At 36.2% G+C, this 23,249-nt stretch overlaps 2 pseudogenes; both read right to left on the reverse strand.

The window, feature by feature from the left end:
• Positions 1-17,919: 17,919 nt before the first annotated feature.
• On the reverse strand, positions 17,920-19,083 carry LOC116585533 (annotated as a pseudogene).
• Positions 19,084-22,228: 3,145 nt separating this feature from the next.
• LOC116585768 lies at positions 22,229-23,171 on the reverse strand (annotated as a pseudogene).
• Between the last annotated feature and the right edge of the window lie 78 nt (positions 23,172-23,249).

Below are 23,249 nucleotides of genomic sequence, written 5' to 3' on the forward strand. Positions count from 1 at the left end.
ACTACAAAGCCTGAGATACGCGTGCACATCCCTCATGCTCCCCTGAGTGAGTTACAAAGGTCCAGCCAGCACTCTTTGAACTGCACCATTGTTTCAAAACCTAAGCTGTGCACCCCAAACTCTCCCCTGACAGAGGTGTGCAAAAGCCCAGCCCGGTGCTCTTGGACCTGCGCCCCGTTCTCAGTGCCTGAGACGCCCGTGTGACCCATAGCCGCCCCTGAAAGAGGTGCGCGCAAGCCGGGCACTCTTAGACCCAGAAAGACCAGGCACTCCGAGCCAGGGCCAGCAGGAAAATCTCAGTGTGCGATTGTTGCTTGGAACCTCTCTGGTGGTCCGGAGCTCCCAGACAGCTGCTACTGCCTTGGCTTTGGGTACAAGCAAAAGATCCTGTGCCCCCAGGGTCTGCAACGTGGAACCTGCTCTGTCAGCAGAAAAGGGGGAACTTATTTAGGCTCTGCACCCAGACTGAGAGTTCTCTCTGAGAGGGAGATCAGGGTGCGGCTTGTTTTCCTCTAAAACTACAAAAACCATCAAAGGCAGTCAAGGTGAGAGAAAAAAAAAAGTGAACAAACATAAAAACCATCAGAGAACAAAATCCTGAAAAAAACTAGTTTCCTCAGAGCCCACCCCCTTGAGGGAGGCAGGAGGACTTACCTCAGGAAACATCCTTGACTGACAACCTACGTGGCAGACCCCTCCCCCAGAAAACAAACCACGAAAGAAAAAAAAAAAGGACTACAAGAGAACAACCACTACTTCATAGGAAAACTTGTATTGTTCACTCGTTCCCACTATTCCAGTTCATTTTTTTAAACATAGGTAATTTTTTAAACTATTTACCATCACAGCGAGTTGTACAGTACATCAAATTCCATAATACCCTTCTAATCTGAACTTTTTGATACATACACCTATGTTTTTCTTTTGCATTTTTATTTTTTGAATTCCTTTTTTTTAATTTTAGTTTAGTTTAGTCTAGTTTATTCCTTTTTATTTTTATCCTCTAATATTCATTTAAAGTTAAACTTCAAAGTAATCCCCTTTTCCCAATCAATACTACCCCTATAGGTAAACCAATTTTTAATCCCCCTTATCTTAGGAAAGTTGAGTCCTTTAACAAAGATATCAAGATACTTCCAGGAAGAATCAAAACAACCTTCCTCGCACAAACTAAGAATTTATAAGAACTCTGCCATCTTCTTCCACCAGTGTTTCTGTGTTTTCGGTTTGTCCTGATAGCATATAAATCTGACACTTGAGGTTCTTTTTGACGAGGTTCTTCCTTTATTTGCATATATATATATATATATATATATATATATATATATATATATATATATATATATTCTTTTTTTCTTGTCATATACTTGTATCAGTCTTTTTGTCTCTTTTTGTTTGTCTACTTCATAAATCTTACCTTGGGGCCCATCTGGGCTGAACTTTCTCTTTCATCTTCCCTTTCTTTCCTGTCTCTCTCTCTCTTTTTCTTTTCATTTTCTTTTGTCTCTTGTTTGGGTGGGGAATCCTGATTGCTCAGAAGTGTTCCAGGGTGCACCTTGACTGCACCACAGTTGATACATCCAGCTACATCTGTTCAGTCATCTCCCACCAAATTGACTAGGAGGAGGAATGCCCAAAGAAGAAAAATACAGAGGATGGACCTTCTGCAACAGAGCTAATGGATATCAACATAGACAATATGTCGGAAAGAGAATTCAGGCTAACAATTATCCAGGTAATAGCTAGGTTGAAGAAAGCCATGGATGACCAAACGGAATTGATTAGGGCTGAACTGAAAGCGACCAGACAGGATGCTCACAATGTTATGGCAGAGCTTAACGCTACCAGGGAGGAGGTTCACAATGCACTCAATGAGTTCCAATCTAATCTAAACTCTCTCAAAGCTAGGGTAAATGAGACAGAAGATAAAATTAGTGATCTCGAAGACAAACAGATAGAGAGAAAGGATAAGGAGGAAGCCTGGAACAAACAGCTTAGAAGCCACGAAAACAGAATCAGGGAAATAAATGATGCCATGAAGCGTTCCAATGTCAGAATTATTGGAATCCCTGAAGGGGAGGAGAAAGAAAAAAGTCTAGAAGATATGGTGGAAAAAGTCCATCATGAAAATTTTCCCAATCTCGTGAATGGAACCAGCGTTCATGTACTAGAGGCTGAAAGGTCTCCATCCAAGATTATACATTCAAAAAAAAATCACGACACCTGAGAGTCAAATTGAGAAATTATAATTGTAGGTATAATCTCTTGAAAGCCGCCAGGGCAAAGAGGCTCCTTACTTACAGAGGGAAGCCCATCAGAATAACGTCAGACCTGTCCACAGAGACCTGACAAGCCATAAAAGGCTGGCAAGATATATTCAGGGCACTAAATGAGAAGAACATGCAGCCAAGAATACTTTATCCAGGAAGACTGACATTCAGAATGGATGGAGAGATAAAGAGTTTCCAAGACCGGCAAGGCTTAAAAGACTATTCAACCACCAAGCCGACACTGCAGGAAATATTAAGGGGGGTTTTATAAAAGAGGAAAAATCCTAAGAATAGCTTTGAACAGAAATATAGAGACAGTCTACAGAAAGAAAGACTTCAAAGGTAACACGATGTCAATAAATACTTATCTATCAATAATCACTCTCAAAGTGAATGGCCTAAATGCGCCCATAAAATGGCCCAGGGTCGCAGATTGGATAAAACGACAGGGCCCATCCATATGTTGTCTACAAGAGACCCATTTTGAACCTGAAGATACACCCAGACTGAAAATGAAGAGATGGAGAAGCATCTTTCACGCCAATGGGCCTCAAAAGGCTGGGGTAGCGATTCTCATATCAGATAAATTAGATTTTAAACTAAAGACTGTAGTCAGAGATACAGAAGGACACTACATCATTCTTTTTTTAAATTTTTTATTTTTATAAACATATATTTTTATCTCAGGGGTACAGGTCTGTGAATCGCCAGGTTTACAAACTTCACACCACTCACCAAAGCACATACCCTCCCCAATGTCCATAACCCCACTCTCCTTCTCCCCACCCCCCTCCCCCCAGCAACCCTCAGTTTGTTTTGTGAGATTAAGAGTCATTTATGATTTGTCTCCCTCCCAATCCCATCTTGTTTCATTTATTCTTCTCCTACCCACTTAAGCCCCCATGTTGCATCACCACTTCCTCATATCAGGGAGATCATATGATAGTTGTATTTCTCTACTTGACTTATTTCGCTAAGCATGATACACTCTAGTTCCATGAATGTTGTCGCAAATGGCAAGATTTCATTTCTTTTGATGGCTGCATAGTATTCCATTGTGTATATATACCACATCTTCTTGATCCATTCATCTGTTGATGGACATCTAGGTTCTTTCCATAGTTTGGCTATTGTGGACATTGCTGCTATAAACATTAGGGTGCACATGCCCCTTCAGATCACTAGGTTTGTATCTTTAGGGTAAATACCCAGTAGTGCAATTGCTGGGTCATAGGGCAGTTCTATTTTCAACATTTTGAGGAACCTCCATACTGTTTTCCAGAGTGGTTGCACCAGCTTGCATTCCCACCAACAGTGTAGGAGGGTTCCCCTTTCTCCGCATCCTCGCCAGCATCTGTCATTTCCTGACTTGTTGATTTTAGCCATTCTGACTGGTGTGAGGTGATATCTCATTGTGGTTTTGATTTGTATTTCCCTGATGCCGAGTGATATGGAGCACTTTTTCATGTGTCTGTTGGCCATCTGGATGTCTTCTTTGCAGAAATGTCTGTTCATGTCCTCTGCCCATTTCTTGATTGGATTATTTGTTCTTTGGGTGCTGAGTTTGCTAAGTTCTTTATAGATTTTGGACACTAGTCCCTTATCTGACATGTCGTTTGCAAATATCTTCTCCCATTCTGTCAGTTGTCTTTCGGTTTTATTCACTGTTTCCTTTGTTGTGCAAAAGCTTTTGATCTTGATGAAATCCCAATAGTTCATTTTTGTCCTTGCTTCCCTTGCCTTTGGAGATGTTCCTAGGAAGATGTTGCTGCGGCTGAGGTCGAAGATATTGCTGCCTGTGTTCTTTTCAAGGATTTTGATGGATTCCTTTCTCACATTGAGGTCCTTCATCCATTTTGAGTCTATTTTTGTGTGTGGTGTAAGGAAATGGTCCAATTTCATTTTTCTGCATGTGGCTGTCCAATTTTCCCAACACTATTTATTAAAGAGGCTGTCTTTTTTTCCATTGGACTTTCTTTCCTGCTTTTTCAAAGATTAGTTGACCATAGAGTTGAGGGTCTATTTCTGGGCTCTCTATTCTGTTCCATTGATCTATGTGTCTGTTTTTGTGCCAGTACCATGCTGTCTTGATGATGACAGCTTTGTAATAGAGCTTGAAGTCAGGAATTGTGATGCCACCAACTTTGGCTTTCTTTTTCAATATCCCTTTGGCTATTCGAGGTCTTTTCTGGTTCCATATAAATTTTAAAATTATTTGTTCCATTTCTTTGAAAAAGATGGATGGACCTTTGATAGGAATTGCATTAAATGTGTAGATTGCTTTAGGTAGCATAGACATTTTCACAATACTTATTCTTCCAATCCAGGAGCTTGGAACATTTTTTCCATTTCTTTGTGTCTTCCTCAATTTATTTCGTGAGTACTTTATAGTTTTCTGAGTATAGATTCTTAGCCTCTTTGGTTAGGTTTATTCCTAGGTATCTTACTGTTTGGGGTGCAATTGTAAATGGATGGACTCCTTAATTTCTCTTTCTTCTGTCTTGTTGTTGGTGTAGAGAAATGCAACTGATTTCTGTGCATTGATTTTATATCCTGACACTTTACTGAATTCCTGTACAAGTTCTAGAAGTTTTGGAGTGGAGTCTTTTGGGTTTTCCACATATAGTATCATATCATCTGCGAAGAGTGATAATTTGACTTCTTCTTTGCCGATTTGGATGCCTTTAATTTCCTTCTATGACTATGTTGAATAGCAGTGGTAATAATGGATATCCCTGCCGTGTTCCTGACCTTAGTGGAAAAGCTTTCAGTTTTTCTCAATTGAGAATGATATTTGCGGTGGGTTTTTCATAGATGGCTTTGATGATATTGAGGTATGTGCCCTCTATCACTACACTTTGAAGAGTTTTGATCAGGAAGGGATGCTGTACTTTGTCAAATGCTTTTTCAGCATCTATTGGGAGTATCTTATGGTTCTTTTTCTTTCTTTTAGAGATGTGTTGTATCACATTGACTGATTTGAAGATGTTGAACCAACCTTGCAGCCCTGGAATAAATTCCACTTGCTCGTGGTGAATAATCCTTTTAATGTACTGTTGAATCCTACTGGCTATTTTGTTGGTGAGAATTTTCGCATCTGTGTCCATCAAGGATATTGGTCTATAGCTCTCTTTTTTGATGGGATCCTTGTCTGGTTTTGGGAACAAGGTGATGCTTGCCTTATAAAATGAGTTTGGAAGATTTCCTTCCATTTCTATTTTTTGGAACAGTTTCAGGAGAATAGGAATTAGTTCTTTAAATGTTTGGTAGAATTCCCCCGGAAAGCCATTGGCCCTTGGCTTTTGTTTGTTTGGAGATTTTTAATGACTGTTTCAATCTCCTTACTGGTTATGTGTCTGTTCAGGCTTTCTATTTCTTCCTGGTTCATTTGTAGTAGTTTATATGTTTCTAGGAATGCATCCATTTCTTCCAGATTGTCAAATTTGTTGGCATAGAGTTGCTCATAGTATGTTCTTATAATAGTTTGTATTTCTTTGGTGTTAGTTGTGATCTCTCCTCTTTCATTCATGATTTTATTTATTTGGTTCCTTTCACTTTTCTTTTTGATCAGTCGGGCCAGGGGTTTATCAGTTTTATTAATCCTTTCAAAGAACCATCTCCTAGTTTTGTTGAGTTGTTCTATTGTTTTTTTTTTTTTTTTGGTTTCTATTTCATTGATTTCTGCTCTGATCTTTATGATATCTCTTCTCCTGCTGGGCTTAGGGTTTCTTTCTTGTTATTTCTTCAGCTCCTTTAGGTGTAGGGTTAGTTTGTGTACCTGATACCTTTCGTGTTGTTTGATAAAGGCTTGTACAGCTATATATTTTCTTCTCAGGACTGCCTTTGTTGAGTCCCACAGATTTTGAACCATTGTATTTTCATTATCATTTGTTTCCATGATTTTTTAAATTCTTCTTTAATTTCCCAGTTGACCCATTCATTCTTTAGAAGGATGCTGTTCAATCTCCATGTATTGGGGTTCTTTTCAAACTTCCTTTTTTGTTTGAGTTCTAGCTTCAGAGCATTGTGGTCTGAAAATATGCAGGGAATGATCCCAATCTTTTGATACCGGTTGAATCCTGATTTAAGACCGAGGATGTGATCTATTCTGGAGAATGTTCCATGTGCACTAGAGAAGAATGTGCATTCTGTTGTTTTGGGATGAAATGTTCTGAATATATCTCTGATGTCCATCTGGTCCAGTGTGTCATTTAAGGCCTTTATTTCCTTGTTGATCTTTTGCTTGGATGATCTGTCCATTTCAGTGAGGGGAGTGTTAAAATCCCTTACGATTACTGTATTATTGTTGATGTGTTTCTTTGATTTTGTTATTAATTGGTTTACATAGTTGGCTGCCCCCACGTTGGGGGCATACATTTAAAATTGTTAGACCTTCTTTTTGGACAGACCCTTTGAGTATGATATAGTGCCCTTCCTCATCTCTTATTATAGTCTTTGACTTAAAATATAATTGATCTGATATAAGGATTGCCAGTCCTGCTTTCTTCTGTTGTCCATTAGCATGGTGAATTCTTTTACACCTCCTCACTTTAGATCTGGAGGTGTCTTCAGGCTTAAAATGAGTTTCTTGGAGGCAACATATAGATGGTTTTTTTTTTTTATCCATTCTGATACCCTGTGTCTTTTGATTGGGGCATTTTGCCCATTAACATTCAGGGTAACTATTGAGAGATATGAATTTAGTGCCCTTGTATTGCCTGTAAGGTGACTGTTACTGTATATTGTCTCTGTTCCTTACTGTTCCTTACTGGTCTCAATATTTCCTGTAGAGCTGGTCTGGTGTTTGCAAATTCTTTCAGTGTTTGTTTGTCCTGGAAGCTTTTAATATCTCCTTCTATTTTCAATGATAGCCTGGCTGGATATAGTATTCTTGGCTGCATGTTTTTCTCGTTTAGTGCTCTGAAAATATCATGCCAGCTCTTTCTGGCCTGCCAGGTCTCTGTGGATAAGTCAGCTGCCAATCTAATATTTTTACCATTGTATGTTACAGACTTCTTTTCCCGGGATGCTTTCAGGATTTTCTCTTTGTCACTAAGGCTTGTAAATTTTACTATTAGGTGACGGGGTGTGGGCCTATTCTTATTGATTTTGAGGGGGGTTTTCTGAACCTCATGAATTTTGATGCTCGTTCCCTTTGCCATATTGGAGAAATTCTCCCCAATAATTCTCTCCAGTATACCTTCTGCTCCCCTCTCTCTTCTTCTTCTGGAATCCCAATTATTCTAATGTTGTTTCGTCTTCTGGTGTCACTTATCTCTCGAATTCTGCTCTCGTGGTCCAGTAGCTGTTTGTCCCTCTTTTGCTCAGCTTCTTTATTCTCTGTCATTTGGTCTTCTATATCACTAATTCTTTCTTCTGCCTCATTTATCCTAGCAGTGAGAACCTCCATTTATGATTGCACCTCATTAATAGCTTTTTTTTTTTATTTCAACCTGGTTAGATTTTAGTGCTTTTATTTATCCAGAAAGGGCTTTCATATCTCCAGAGAGGGTGTCTTTAATATCTTCCATGCCTTTTTCGAGCCCGGCTAGAACCTTGAGAATTGTCATTCTGAACTCTAGATTGACATATTACCAATGTCTGTATTGATTAGGTCCCTAGCCTTTGGTACTGCCTCTTGTTCTTTTTTTTTTTTTTTTTGTGAATTTTTCCATCTTGTCATTTTGTCCAGATAAGAGTATATGAAGGAGCAAGTAAAATACTAAAAGTGTGACAAAAACCCCAGCAAAATATGCTTTAACCAAATCAGAAAATATCCCAAATCGTGAGGCGGGAGAATGGGGATAAAAATAGGTTCAAAAAGAAAGAAAGAAAAAGAAAAAAAAAAAGAAAAGAATTTAAAAAAGAAAACTAAAAAAGAAAAGGGTAAAAAAGAAAAAAATATATATATATATATTTGATAAACTAGTTAAAAACGTTAAAAAAGAAAAGGGTAAAAGTTAAAAAAATTTTAGCAGAAGAAGAGAAAAAAATATAAAAAAGAAAAAAATTAAATTAACTGCAAGACTAAAAAATCACATGGAGAAATCCATGAGTTCCGTGCTTTGCTTTCTCCTCCTCTGGAATTCTGCAGCTCTCCTGAGTATTGAAACTGCACTCCTTGGTAGGTGAACTTGGTCTTGGCTGGATTTCTTGTTGATCTTCTGGGGGAGGGGCCTGTTCACTACATCATCCTTAAAGGGACTATCCACCAAGATGATCTAACAATTGTAAATATCTATGCTCCCAATATGGGAGCAATCAATTACTTAAGAAAACTGTTAATCAAGATAAAGAGTCATATTGATATAAATACACTAATCATAGGAGATCTTAACATGCCTCTCTCAGAAATAGACAGATCATCGAAGCAAAAAATCCATAAAGAAAAAAGAGCCTTGAATGACACATTGGACCAGATGGACCTCATAGATATATATAGAACATTACACCCTAAAACAACAGAATACTCATTCTTCTCAACTGCACATGGAATCTTCTCCAGAATAAACCAAATACTGGGTCACAAATCAGGACTCAACCGATATTAAAAGAATGAGATGATTCCCTGCATATTCTCAGATCACAATGCTTTGAAACTGGAGCTCAATCACAAGGAAAAGTTCAGAAGGAACTCAAACACCTGGAAGCTAAAGACCACCTTGCTTAAGAATGCTTGGATCAACCAGGAGATCAAAGAAGAACTGAAATAATTCATGGAAACCAACGAGAATGAAGACACTTCTGTCCAAAACCTATGGGATACAGAAAAGGCGGTCCTAAGGGGGAAGTACATAGCCATCCAAGCCTCCATAAAAAAAAATTGAAAAATACAGAATACAACAGCTGTCTCTACACCTTAAAGAACTGGAGAATCAACAACAAATCCAACCAACTCCACACATTAAAAGGGAAATCATCAAGATTAGAGCTGAGATCAATGAGGTAGAAACCAGAGATGCAGTAGAACGGATCAATGAAACTAGAAGCTGGTTTTTCGAAAGAATCAATAAGATCTATAAATGATAGGCCACACTAATACAAAAGAAAAGAGAGAAAGCCCAAATTCATAAAATCATGAATGAAAAGGGAAGGATCAGAACTAACACCAAGGAGTAGAAACAATCAACAGAAGTTATTATCAACAGTTATATGCCAATAAGCTTAGCAACCTAGATGAAATGGATGCATTCCTGGAAAACAATAAACTACCAAAATTGAACCAGGAAGAAATCGACAACCTGAACAGACTGATATCTAATAACGAGATTGAAGCGGTGATCAAAAAACAAGAGCCCAGGACCTGACAGACTCCCTGTGGAATTTTACCAAACTTTCAAAGAAGAAATAACACCTATTTTCCTGAAGCTGGTTCAAAAAATTGAAACAGAAGGAAAACTTCCAGACTCTTTCTATGAAGCAAGCATTACCCTGATCCTCAAACCAGGCGAAGACCCTACCAAAAAGGAGAATTTTAGACCAATATCACTGATGAATATGGCTGCTAAGATTCTCAACAAGATCCTAGCCAACAGGATCCAACAGCACATTAAAAAGATTATCCACCATGATCAGGTGGGATTCATCCCTGAAGGATGGTTCAACATTCGCAAATCAATCAGTGTGATACAACACATTAATATGAGAATAGAGAAGAACCACATGGTCCTCTCATTTGATGCAGAAAAAAGCATTTGACAAAATCCAGCTTCCATCCTGATTAAAACGCTTCAAAGTATAGGGAGAGAGAAAAGATTCCTGAACCTCATCAAATCTATCTATGAAAGACCCACAGCAAATATCATCCTCAACGGGAAAAAGCTTGCAGCCTTCCCGTTGAGATCAGGAAGACGACAAGGATGCCCACTTTCACCCTCTCAACATAGTATTAGAAGTCCTAGCAACAGCAATCAGACAACAAAGAGAAATAAAAGGTATCCAAATTGGCAATGAAGAAGTTAAACTGTCTCTCTTTGCAGATGACATGATTCTTTATATGGAAAACCCAAAAGACTCCACCCCAAAACTACTAGAACTCATACAGCAATTTAGCAACGTGGCAGGATACAAAGTCAATGTGCAGAAATCAGTGGCTTTCTTATACACTAACAATGAAAATACAGAAAGGGAAATTAGAGAATCGATTCCATTTACTATAGCACCAAAAACCATGAGAAACCTGGGAATAAACCTAATCAAAGCGGTCAAGGATCTGTACTTGAGGAATTACGGAACACTCATGAAAGAAATTGAAGAAGACACAAAAAGATGGAATACCATGCCATGCTCTTGTATCAGAAGAATAAACATTGTTAAAATGTCTATACTGCCTAGAGCAATCTATATTTTCAATGCCATTCCGATCAAAATTCCACCAATATTCTTCAAAGATCTGGAGCAAATAATCCTAAAATTTGTATGGAATCAGAAGAGACCCTGAATCTCTTTTGTTGAAAAACAAAAATAAATCTGGGGTCATCACGTTACCTGATTTCAAGCTTTATTACAAAGCTGTGATCACCAAGACAGCATGGTACTGGCATAAAAACAGACACATAGACCAGTGGAACAGAGTAGAGGGCCAAGATATGGACCCTCAACTCTATGGTCAATTAATCTTCGACAAAACAGGAAAAAATATACAGTGTTAAAAAGACAGTCTCTTCAATAAATGGTGCTGGTAAAACTGGAAAGCTATATGTAGAAGAATGAAACTGCTCCATTCTCTTACACCATACACAAAGATAAACTCAAAATGGATAAAAGACCTCAACATGAGACAAGAATCCATCAGACTCCTAGAGGAGAACATAGGCAGTAATCTCATCGATATCAGCCACAGCAACTTCTTTCATGATATGTCTCCAAAGGCAAAGGAAACAAAAGGGAAAATAAACTTTTGGGACTTCATCAAAATTAAAAGCTTCTGCACAGCAAAGGAAATAATCAAAAACACATAGAGGCAACCCACGGAATGGGAAAAGATATTTGCAAATGACAGTACAGACAAAATGTTCATATCCAGGATCTATAATGAATTCCACAAACTCAACACACACGAAACAGGCAAGCATATCAAATAATGGGTAGAAGATATGAACAGACACTTCTCCAATCAAGACATACAAATGGGTATCAGACACATGAAAACCTGTTCATCACTAGCCCTCAGGGAGATTCAAATTAAAAACACATTGAGATATCACCTTGCACCAGTTAAAATGGCCAAAATTAACAAAACAGGAAACAACATGTATTGGAGAGGATGTGGAGAAAGGGGAACCCTCTTCCACTGTTGGTGGGAATGCAAGTTGGTGCAGCCTCTTTGGAGAACAGTGTGGAGATTCCTCAAGAAATTAAAAATTGAACTTCCCTATGACCCTGCCATTGCACTCCTGGGTATTGACCCCAAAGATACAGATGTAGTGAAAAGAAGGGCCATCTGTACCCCAATGTTTATAGCAGCAATGGCCACAGTCACCAAACTATGGAAAGAACCAAGATGCCCTTCAATGGACGAATGGATAAGGAAGATGTGGTCCATATACACTATGGAGTATTATGCCTCCATCAGAAAGGATGAATACCCAACTTTTGTAGCAACTTGGATGGGACTGGAAGAGATTATGCTGAGTGAAATAAGTCAAGCAGAGAGAGTCAGTTATCATATGGTTTCACTTATTTGTGGAGCATAACAAATATCACGGAGGACAAGGGGTGTTAGAGAGGAGAAGTGAGTTGGGGTAAATTGGAAGGGGAGGTGAATTATTAGAGACTATGGACTCTGAAAAACAATCTGAGGGGTTTGAAGTGGCGGGGGTTGGGAGGTTGGGGTACCAGGTGGTGGGTATTATAGAGGACACGGATTGCATGGAGCACTGGGTGTGGTGAAAAAAATAATGAATACTGTTTTTCTGAAAATAAATAAATTAATTTTAAAAAAGTAAATGTGTGTGTGTGTGTGTGTGTGTGTGTGTGTGTGTGTGTGTGTGTGTGTACATACATATATACGCTCTATCTTTAGGTATTAGCTACTTGTTTGAAATCCACTTTTCCATGGAAAATGAATTTCTCTACTTTTCTGGTCATATGTAGTCTATGAAGGCTTTTCTTTTTTTCTATTTATGTACCTACAAATTTAAGAATCCCTGAAGTTCAATCTTAACTGCTATGTTTCAAAATTCTAAGGTTCTGCTGATTCCCAATGTCTTCTTTGTCTTGATAGGTCTTCTGCTGTCCATAGTATGAGGGAGAAAATAATGATATTCCTGTTTGAAGTCTTTCTCTTATATTTTCAAAGCACATAATATGCTTTTCCATTTATTGTGTATCACCCTTTGGTAAAACTATGGACCTGCAGAGAAGCAAGATTCCCTTAGGACTATGAGTGTATTTCTGTATGAAAACTATTAACTGGTGGTCATCAGTGGCATGTAGCCCTGGCATGAGTATCTGACAACTCACGCTCTTGCTTTTTTGCTTTTGTCTTTTTCCAGGTCATTGGAAATATATTATCAGACCTCTGCAAGGAGGAATACAACAATTAGACTACAGTGTGCTTTATTTAATATTAAATTTTAATCAAGAGGTAAAATATTTATATCTCCTAAACTACATGACAAGTTAAATATTAAGCTTGTATATGTTTTTGAGGGTGCAAAGGAATCTGGCTTTAATTAGTTTTGCTTACCATCTATTTTCGTAATGTTTTGGTATTATTTTCTCCACACTTAGAAAATCTGCTTTGATATAAAATATTCCTTGAACTTGAACTTTTGTGATACAAATATAATAATTTATCTCCTGTCCTAATTGTGATGCTATTAAAATCTATAAAAACTGAATATATTTGATACAAATTAAAGGGAAACGTGAAGTCGAGATTGTATAATTGAAAAAGACAAAAAACGTACCTTTTTAAATAAACATTTAAATCACTGTGTTTAACTTAGTACATGTCCTTTAACTTCTCACTCTCTGGTCCTAGTTCTTTCCATTGTAAAAATAATTATTTTAATGTCATGAATCCTAAGAAAATTTTATTTCTATACTGAATGTATAACTTATGTATATACTTATAACTGTCAAATAAAGTATGTGCCAGTAAGTACTTTGAATACATGGAATGGTATATTCAGTCCCATTCTACCCTACAGTAACATTTTCAATTAAATAATATCATTACCTGCGTGTAATGATATTATCTCCTGAAATCTGAAATTTCCTTCCCAATATTAATAAGCATCACCTCCCACCTTCATCCAGATGTTAATAGAAATCAAACACAGTATGAAAATTTCTACTTTTAACTATCAAGAACAAGATCACACTGCAATTTTACCCATCTGACCAATATCAGAGGACTTCTGCTAAAACACAAGATTTTACATAAAATCCATATATCTTATGCTATTATAATTCAATGTCTAGCTTTAAATTAACAACTCACTCATAACACCAATAACAATGAAAATCCCCAAACTAAGAAAAGACAATAAAGAGATACCAATAATTATAAATAAATTATAAATAAATAATTGAGCAAAATATTTTTTTAAATGTTAGAATTATGTGACAAAGCACTTAACTCTGTCATCACACAATGATTGACAAGCCAATTATAAATATGCTTGAGACAAATAAAGTAGAAATGCTCTGCAATAAAAATTGATCAGAAAATATATAGATGATAAAAATAACAAAATATTTATGAACTAAGGGGCATGAACTGGGTGGCTTAGTTGGTTAAGCATTCTTGATTTCAATTCAGGGCATGATCTCAGGGTGACGAGATTCAATCCCACTTTGGACTCTGCTCTCAGCACTGATTCTGCTTGAGGTCTTTCTCTCCCTTCCTCCTTGACTCCTACTGCTTATGTCATTTAACTCTCTCTCCCTCTCCCTCTTTCTTTCAAATTATAAATAAATAATTGAGCAAAATATTTTTTTTAAAAAATTTAAATGTTTACAGTTTATTGTAGTGATTCTATGGAGTTAAAATCCATCTCTATGTATTATTTATCTACCTATCAACTATCTATCTATAATCTATTATTCTATCATATTTGTATCTATATGTTAATTAATTAGCTATATTTTCATTAGAACTAAAAGGTCTCAGAACAAAAATAATATTTTATTTGATTGATATGAAGCACTGTTATAAAAACTACTTATATGGTGCATATAATTATTGCTCTAAAATTGTATGAATACCATGATTACCTGGGAAGCCCAGTGGATTGAGCATCTAACATCGACTTGGGTCATCATCCCAAGGTTCTGGGATTGAACGCTTGTTAGGATCCATGCTTCATGCAAGTTTTCTTCTCTCTCTCCCTTTGGCCCTCCCCCTCATTCTCCCTTTCTCAAATAAATAAATAAAATATTTGAAAATATAAAAGTCTAGCAATACCAAACGTTGAATATTATCAACTTTCATTTCAGCAATAAAGCAAATACTTAGTTTCAAAAGAAATATTATAAACATAAGAATGAAAAATTAGCTGAGAAAACAGAAATAACATAAAGAGAATTTAAAAAGTCAATGAGCACTGGTCTTATATGAAATAACATAAAAATAAACAAAAATCCAATGTTTTGAAAACAGTAAAAAAATATAATAAAATTTTGGCAAAACTAGTCAAGATTTAAAATGAGAGCAACAGAGGCACCTGGGTGGCTCAGTGGGTTAAACCTCTGCCTTCAGCTCAGGACATGATCTCAGGATCCTGGGATCGAGCCCAGCATTTGGCTCTGTACCCAGCAGGGAGCCTGCTTTCCCTTATCTCTCTGCTTGCCTCTGCCTACTTGTGATCCTTCTCTCTCTGTCAAATAAATATATATTTTTTAAATAAGAGCAACATATAAGTGTTTTCTTATTCTATTTTTAAGATAATGCATTGCTGTCACATCTTGATTCCTGTATATAGGGGTATACATTGCTCTCATTTTTAATATTTATGAGATTTTTGAAATTTGATGAAATTAAAAAAATATTTTATTATGAGAATTGGGAGTTATATGCAACTAATAAATTGTGGAACACTTCATCAAAAACTAATGATATACTATATGCTGGCTAACTGAACATAGATTTAAAAAATGAAAGAAAAGAAAGGAAGAGCAAGTAATTAAGAAAGAATGTGTTACCATTGTGATGGAAAAAATCAATTTGGCAACTAGACCATTTATTTACTGTTATGTTATGTGTTATGTTATGTTATGTTATGTTATGCTATGTTATGTTATGATGTTATGTTATGTTATGTTTTTATAAATCTGAGATCACAAGAAAGAGAATTTTACAATACTATTAGTAAATAAGATTGTCAAAGTAAAGAAGTAAGTCTGACCTCTCTAAAAAGTGACATAAATATTAAGACATAGGAAATTTAGGTTGTGATACAACTTCTAATTAAACAGAGATCATAGATTATATACTGTATATATGTGTTAATGTCCAACAAATTGCCATAAAATAATGGCTTAAACCACAAATATATAAAAATAATAAGTAAAAGTTTTCCATGTGTTAAAAGTGTGCCCACAACTTATTTGGATCTTATACTTTAGGTTTCACAAGGCTGAACTCAATTTTGGCTAGGTTGAGTTCCAATTTGTGGCATGGAATCCTCTTCTGAAATTATGTGGTTGTTAGCAGATTTATTTCCTTGCAGGTGTAGAATGAATATTGGCTGACTTCTTCAGGGCCAGCACCAGAATTTCTCTATTTTCAAAAATAATGCCAATTCATGAGTTCTAACCAATATTGTAGTCTAATGAAGTATGAAGTAAGGAAGTTAAAAGAAGATATTTTTATTTCTGTGAAATATATTTGGATGTGGAAATTATATACTTATGGATAAAATACAAATTTTATAAGATTGTCAATAAATAATAATTTACTTAATATGAAAAAATATGACATCAAAGATGGCAACTATCTGACAATAGATGTGCATATGTCTTTGAGAGTTCTGTATAGAGCACTATTAAAGTAATATAATGTTATTTGGAAGACAATAGGTAAATACCTATTGCTCATTTTAATATAATAAAATATAATTTTTTTCTACTTTGTCTTTTGTATATTTTACTATCAAACTACAAATAAGTATTTAGTATGCTGTGATCACTTGACCCCAAAACCAGGCAAAGACTCCATAAAAAAGGAGACTGTCAGACATTGAAATATCTCTGTATTCCCAATATCGTTTTAATATTGTTTCAGTTTTTTTTTTAACTTTTCAGTCCAGATTACATTTGAGGATATTAATTCTTTGCATGGTTGGAACACATTAATTGAATCATTCTGTAGAATTTACCAAGTAAATATTTCTTTGCTACTGATTTGAAAATCTATGTCAATTAGATTCTAAATTGTAACAATATAATTAAAGGTGATTTTTTATTTTATTTATTTATTTTTAAAGATTTTATTTATTTATTTGTCAGAGAGAGAGAGGGAGATAGAGAGAGCGAGCACAGGCAGAGTGGCAGGCAGAGGCAGAGGGAGAAGCAGGCTCCCTGCCAAGCAAGGAGCCTGATGTGGGACTCCATCCCAGGACACTGGGATCATGACCTGAGCTGAAGGCAGCTGCTTAACCAACTGAGCCACCCAGGCATCCCAAAGATAATTTTTAAATTGTGATTATTCACTTGACAATCTAATATTCAAATTCAGATGCTGTTTATAAACAATAATAAGATCACAAGGAGCTGCTAAAAAATCTTAATTAGAGTTTTATTAAAATGTTTTAGTTTAGAATTAATAGAAAATTAGAAAAGTATCTATTTTTACTATAAGGTAACAAAAATACAGTTCCAAAATATTCCTTTACTAAATTTTACATATTTTTATAATTATAGTATGTCTTTTTAATAATAGTTTTATGATCAAAATAATATGCATCCCTTTTTGCAATTTCTATTTCTTCATCTATTTTCTTCAGCAGGAAAACACACATTATCAGAAGAAGTTACTACTATTACCCAACCTCTAGCACAGAAGCAAAGTTCATTAGTAAAGTTCATCTTGTATCTTTGTTGACCAGTATTTGACATGTCTATACATTATGCGTTTCTCCCCACAAGTGTAGCTATTATTTATTGGCATACAACATGATTATGATACCACTGATTACAGGCTCTATGCTGTGCATTTTACCCCCACGATTCATTTATTCTTTAACAGGAAGCCTGTATCTCCTAATCCTCTTCACCAATTTTTCCCATCCCCCCACCAGTCTTCTCTCTGGAATCCATCAGTTTGTTCTCATATATAAAGGTATGATTCTGCTTTTTGTTTTGTTACTTAATTGATTTTTTTGATTGCACATATATGTGAATTCATATGGTATTTGTCTTTAATTTATTTCACTTAACATCATACACTCTAGGTTCACCAATGTTGAACAAATGGCAAGATCACTATTTTTTTTTGCCTGGGTACAGTATACTTTATTGATGGTACACTACCTGGTAGGGCTTCCTGAGCCCCTCCCCTTCTTCAGGGGGTTTGGGATGGAAACAGTGAAAGTTGGGAGATTCTCTGTTTTCAGGGGTTAAGTTAGGGCAAGGACTCCCCTGAAGTTGAGGGCCCCTCTTTTCCTCTTGCTCTCACTGGGGCTAGTAGTCCAGGGGGCTCTTACTCCTTGGAGGACATAAGGTCTACCACCCAGTTGCTGTAGTCAATTTATTGTCATACCAGAAAATGGACTTGACAATGTGATCATTGAGAGCAGAGCCAGCCCTGGCATCAAAGATGGAAGAGTGGCTGTCACTATGAAAGTCATAGGAAATAACCTGGTCTTCAGTGTACCCAAGGATTCCCTTGAGGGGGCCCTCTAATGTCTGCTTCATGACCTTCTTGATGCCATCATATTTGAAAGCTTTCTTCAGGGGGCAAGTCAGATCCAAGAAGAACATTTTGGGCCATGCCAATGAGCTTCCCATTCTGCTCAAGAATGAACTTCCCTACATCCTTGGCCATGTCAGTGGAAGCAGGGATGATGTTCTGGGCAGCCCCTCAGGCATAATGCCACAGCTTCCAAGAGGGGCCATCCATGTTCTTCTGGGTGGCAGTGATATCATGGATGGTGGTACTGAGTTCCTCCACGATGCCAAAGTTGTTATAGATGTCCTTGGCCAGAGGATACAATGGTTGGTGGTGCAGGAGATATTACTGACAATCTTTTTTTTAAAGATTTTATTTACTCATTTGATGGACAGAGATCACAAGTAGGCAGAGAAGCCGGCAGAGAGATAGAGGAGGAAGCAGGCTGAAGAGCAGAGAGCCTGATGCGGGGCTCAATCCCAGGACCCTGAGATCACGACCTGAGCTGAAAGCAGAAGCTTAACCCACTGAGCCACCCAGGTGCCCGTACATTACTGGCAATCTTACTGTGTTGTCATACTTATGGTTCACACCCATCATGAACATGTGGGCATCAGCAGAGATGACTCACTTGGACCTGCCCTTCAAGTTAGCCCCAGAATTCTCCATGGTGGTGAATAGGCCAGTGAACTCCACAACATACTCAGCACCAACATCACCCTATTGAATACTGGTGGGATCTCACTTCTGGAAGATGGGGTTGGACTTTCCATTGAAGACATGTTTCCTGTTCTCAGCCTTGACAGTGCCGTGGAATTTGCCATGGGCAGAATCATACTGGAACATGTAGACCATGTAGTTGAGATCAATGAAAGGGTCACTGATGGCAACAATATCCACTTTGCCATAATTAAAAGCAGACCTTGTGACCAGGTGCAAAATATAGCCAAATATGTTCACTTTGACCTTCACCATTGTGTCTCAGGGACATGACTAGCACTGCATGAGATGTGGCTGTCTGTCAAACGGGGAGGAGCAGAGAGCCAACATTACATTCAAATTTTATGGATAAGAATATTTCATTATGTGCGTATACTGCATTTTTACCATTTATTAATGAATATTTTGGCTGTGTCTACAGCTTGGCTATTGTAAATTATCCTGCAATAAACATACTAGGGCATTTATATTTTAAAATTTTGTTAAAATTTTAGTTAGCTAACATACACTGTAATACTAGCCTTATGTGTACAATAAAGTGGTTCAACACATCCATATAACATGTAGTGCTCATAAGAACATGTGTCTGCTTAATACCCATCACCTCTCCTCTGGTAACCCTCAGTTTGCTCTCTGTAATTAAGAGACTGTTTTGTGGCTTGCCTTTCTCTCTCTCTCTCTCTCTCTCTCTCTGAATTTTTTCTCCATTTGCTGATTTGTTTTGATTCTTAACTGCACATAAGAGTGAAGTCATATGGTATTTGTCTTTCTCTGACTGTTTTTTTTTTCCCACTTAGCATAGTACTCTCTACATCCATTCACATATTTGAAAATAACAAGATTTTGGGGGCATCTGGGTGGCTCAGTCCTTAAATGTCTGCCTTAAGCTCAGGTCAGGATCACAGCATCCTGGGATCCACACTGGGCCCCCTGCTACATGGGGAGTGTGTTCCTCCCTCTCCCACTTTCCCCTGCTTGTGTTCTGTCTCTTGCTGTCTCTCTCTCTGCGTCAGAAAAATAAATAAAACATTTAAAAAATGAAAATAACAAGGTTTTCTTATTTTATATATATATATATATATATATATATATATATATATATATATATGTATGTATCTCACATCTTCTTTATCCATTTATCAGCCAATGGATGCTTTTGGAAACACAAATGTTTCCTTAATTTGACTGCTGTTCATATGTGGTTATAAACATCAAGGTGCATGTATTCCTTTTAATTAGTGTTTATGCATTCTATGTTTTATTACCTTGTAGAGCAATTCATGGATCATAGGGTAGTTATATTTCTGTGCCTAACTTTTTGCATATACAAATACATTCTTAATTTTATCTCTAAATACTATTTAAATACATGTATTAACCACAGTCTTCCTTTTCCATTCATTAGTCAATGAAGAACAATATCTTATACAAGAAGACAACAAAAGTGAACAGTTAGATATTTATTACAGGGATGAGATAATAGTTTCACATTTACATGTAAATTTCAAAAAAGTGCAAAAACTTTTCGATGGTGTGAAACTAATATCCATATATATCTTTTGTTAATACAGAATAGCATCCTTGTTAAGATTCAATGGTTATAGTGTTAATTATTGGCTAACTGACTTATGATTCATTTTTTAACATTTATTTATTCCAGTTATTCATATAAAAATCAATACTAACTACCTAGTAGAATATCTGTTCAGAGACATAGGAAATAATGGGGGAAATCACTTGAAGCACTTATACCTGTATTCAGGCATGTCATCATCATCATTATCATCATTAACTTTACTGTTCCAAGAGTAGAGTGAACTAGCATCACATCACTTCCAATTATCAGAAACATGAAAATTAAAGAAGAACATTAGGGTTATGGACTAATGAGTTGAAAGAGAAGTATAAACACTCAAATGATAGAGATATTATGCTATCATTGATTTTAAATCTGGGAAACAAAAATTTTTAAGAGAGAAGGAAAATAAACACGAGGGAGATGAGATGGGTAGAAAGAAGGCAGACTGCAATAATTTTAAGAATGTGATGATATTGGTAAAAATTGAAGGGAAAGTTAATGGAATAAAAGCCAAGATCACCTAAAAGAAAGTGGATTTCCATGCAAATGTATTCACATATAGAAGTAAACCAGAAGTACATTTACATTAGTAAAAATTTAATAAATAATTAAATTTAATGATAAGAGTAAGAATAAAGAGAAATAGATTTAGAAAGAAATTTAAAAGAGCATATTAAAATTTAGAAAACAAATTAAAATTTACATTCAGTTTCTTGGCATATTAATTAAATTTTACATCAGTTTTTTGAAACAAAATTTACAAATAGAAAGTGTAGGGATAAAACATGGTGACTTCTCTTAGTTATCCTGTTCCTGGATATGTGAGAACAATTTTTTTTTTCTGTTTGGATTTCATAATAAAAATGGTCTTCTTCATAAACTTATCTCATTACTTTTTAAAATGTCACTATGTGATTGTCAATGACATCTGTTAACAATATACTGTGTCTATATAACCTAAAGATTGTTATAATTGGAATATTTATAAGTCAAATATTGTGGGATTAATTTAGAAATCAATTAAAATGAGCTTCTAAAATATTATTACCAATACAAACAAATTTAGGAAAAAAATGTTCCCGGGGTAGCTCAGTTGGTGCAGCACCTGACTCTTGGTTTCAGCTCAGGTCTTATTCTCAGAACCATGAGATGAAGCTCTCCATCAGGCTTCACACTCAGCAGGAAATCTGATTAAGGATGCTCCCTTACCCTCTCCCTCTGTCCCACTCCCTACTCACAGCCTGTCTTTCTCAAAATAAATTAATAAATTGAAAGAAAGAAAAATAAATAAAGAGAAAGGAAGAGAAAGAAAGAAAAAAGTAGCAAATTTGGAGTCAATTACTCATTTTAAATAACTACTGCATGACCAAATTAAAAACAAAAACAAAAACAAAACACAATCTGAATTATAATAAAGCATGTAAAATTTGAATCTATTACAAAATCTTTTCCAGTGAGGATTAAACCAAACATTACATTATATCAGTGGCCTATTGATGTGAAGATAATTACTGGAACATTTCCATTGATTTGGAAAGTGCCAAGACACTGAACTGACATTCAGGCCCACCTAGCCCTATAAAAATAACATCCTGTGTAGCAGCACCAAAGATAGAATAGATATCTAAGAACTTAACAACAATTTTAAAAAACAAAAAATGTGAAATTATTTGTAATTTTATTTGAAAATATTTTTGTGATTATCAACTTAATTGTATAAACCAATAGTTTGATACAAACTATTGTATATCAAACAATAGTTTGATATAAACTAGTTTGATACAAACTAGTAGGTATCAGAATCATTTATATCTTGAATATTTATATATTCACTTTTTCACCAAAAAATTTCCAAAGGGCCACTTTCATGTCTCTATTTCTCAGGCTGTAAATGACAGGATTCAGGCTTGGGGTAACAGAGAATATAGCACAGACATAAAGACATTCAGTGATGATGGGGATTTTGAGTTTAAACCTAAATATGCAATATATACGGAAGAGAGGAACATGCTTACCACTGTTAGATGGGGCATGCAGGTTGAAAAGGTTCTAAATCTGCCTTGTGGAGAAGGAATTCTTAGGACAGCAGTGGACACAATAAAAACATAGGAAGCAACCATGAAAGTAAAACATACAAAAACAAAACAAAACTAACGATAATAAACACATATTCTAGAATTTGCTCCCCAGAACAAGCAAGTGTAAGCAATGATGGAATGTCACAGAAAAATTGATGCACTATGTTTGGCCCACAGAAATGGACAGAAAATATACCTGCAACATGAATGGATCCATAGACAAACCCACTGAACCATGATGCTGTCACCATCTGCATACAGGCACCTCTATTCATGATGACCTCATAGTGCAGAGGACAGCAGATGGTAGCATAGCGGTCATAGGACATCACCAGAAGGAGGGCAAACTCTGTGCCAGCAAAGGAAACAACAAGGAAAACCTGTGAGGCACATCCTACAAAGGAGATGGAATGGCTGTTGGTCAGAGAGTTTATGATGGATTTGGGGACAGTGACAGAGATGTAACAGATATCAATCAAAGACAAAATTTTCAGGAAGAAGTACATGGGGGTTTGGAGATGCTGTTCAGTGGTCGTGAGGGTGATAATGAGGAGATTCCCCATCAGTGCTGCCAGGTAAACCAGGGAGAAGAATGCAGCATAAAGTCTCTGTAGCACCTGATCATCAGGGAATCCCATGAGCAAAAATCTTGTTATTAGGGTCACATTGGTTAATTTATCAGGCATGATAATTTTTTTTTGAAAAATTTTCTTCAATCTTCAGAATATGACTTTCTTCATTGGTTCTGTTATCCATAGATTGCA

This window comes from Mustela erminea, chromosome 3 (assembly GCF_009829155.1).
Source record: "Mustela erminea isolate mMusErm1 chromosome 3, mMusErm1.Pri, whole genome shotgun sequence".
Taxonomy (NCBI): Eukaryota; Metazoa; Chordata; class Mammalia; order Carnivora; family Mustelidae; genus Mustela; species Mustela erminea.